The sequence below is a fragment of the Aegilops tauschii genome, unplaced genomic scaffold (genome assembly GCF_002575655.3).
Source record: "Aegilops tauschii subsp. strangulata cultivar AL8/78 unplaced genomic scaffold, Aet v6.0 ptg000945l_obj, whole genome shotgun sequence".
NCBI lineage: Eukaryota > Viridiplantae > Streptophyta > Magnoliopsida > Poales > Poaceae > Aegilops > Aegilops tauschii.
This window is the reverse complement of record NW_027333163.1, coordinates 11,405-12,667: the sequence shown is the minus strand read 5'-3', so window position 1 is coordinate 12,667 and position 1,263 is coordinate 11,405. Positions and strand designations below refer to the sequence as shown.

At 37.6% G+C, this 1,263-nt stretch overlaps 1 non-coding gene across 1 annotated transcript; it reads right to left on the bottom strand.

Moving 5' to 3' along the window:
* Positions 1–843: 843 nt before the first annotated feature.
* Positions 844–915, bottom strand: TRNAR-UCU (transfer RNA arginine (anticodon UCU)). Its single transcript has one exon. It is a non-coding gene; the product is annotated as a tRNA-Arg (tRNA).
* Between the last annotated feature and the right edge of the window lie 348 nt (positions 916–1,263).

Genomic DNA, 1,263 nt, shown 5'->3' with positions numbered 1-1,263 from the left:
CTTATCGCCAAATGTCCCTTCTATTAAGAAGACCTCCCGGCCGTGAGGCTTATCCAGGGGATGTTTTTTTATTTGCATTCACGCCTTTTAGAAAGAGCCGCTAAATTAAATTCTCTTTTAGGCGAAGGAAGTATGACCGCTTTACCAATAGTTGAGACTCAATCTGGAGACGTTTCCGCCTATATTCCTACTAATGTAATCTCCATTACAGATGGACAAATATTCTTATCTGCGGATCTATTCAATGCCGGAATTCGACCCGCTATTAATGTGGGTATTTCTGTTTCCAGAGTAGGATCCGCGGCTCAAATTAAAGCCATGAAACAAGTAGCTGGCAAATCAAAATTGGAACTAGCGCAATTCGCAGAGTTACAAGCCTTTGCACAATTCGCCTCTGCTCTCGATAAAACAAGTCAGAATCAATTGGCAAGGGGTCGACGATTAAGGGAATTGCTTAAACAATCCCAGGCAAATCCTCTCCCAGTGGAAGAGCAGATAGCTACTATTTATACCGGAACAAGAGGATATCTTGATTCGTTAGAAATTGAACAGGTAAATAAATTTCTGGATGAGTTACGTAAACATCTAAAAGATACTAAACCTCAATTCCAAGAAATTATATCTTCTAGCAAGACATTCACCGAGCAAGCGGAAATCCTTTTGAAGGAAGCTATTCAGGAACAGCTGGAACGGTTTTCTCTTCAGTAACAAATAAATTTTGCATGTCTACTCTTGTTAGTAGAATAGGAATCGTTGAGAAAGCTTTTTCATTTGAATCATGCAAAAAAGTTTTCTTTGTTTTTAGTTTAGTATAGTTATTTAAAGAATAGATAGAAATAAGATTGCGTCCAATAGGATTTGAACCTATACCAAAGGTTTAGAAGACCTCTGTCCTATCCATTAGACAATGGACGCTTTTCTTTCATATTTTATTCTTTCTTTTATTTTTTTGCTTCTTCCGAGAAAAAACTGTTAGACCAAAACTCTTTTAGGAAATCAAAAAATCCAGATACAAATGCATGATGTATATATTATATCATGCATATATCATAAAGAAGGAGTATGGAGCCGGGTAGTGGGGAATCGAACCCGCAACCCCAAGGTTATGAGCCTTATGAGCTACCAAACTGCTCTATACTCTTAAACTAAAGAGGGGTAACTAGTGGATAAAAGAGGGTTGGATACGCCCCTCTACCAATATCTATACAAATAGAATAGTCCATTTATACAGAATGGTAAAGAGGGCTCCTCTATGATTATCAA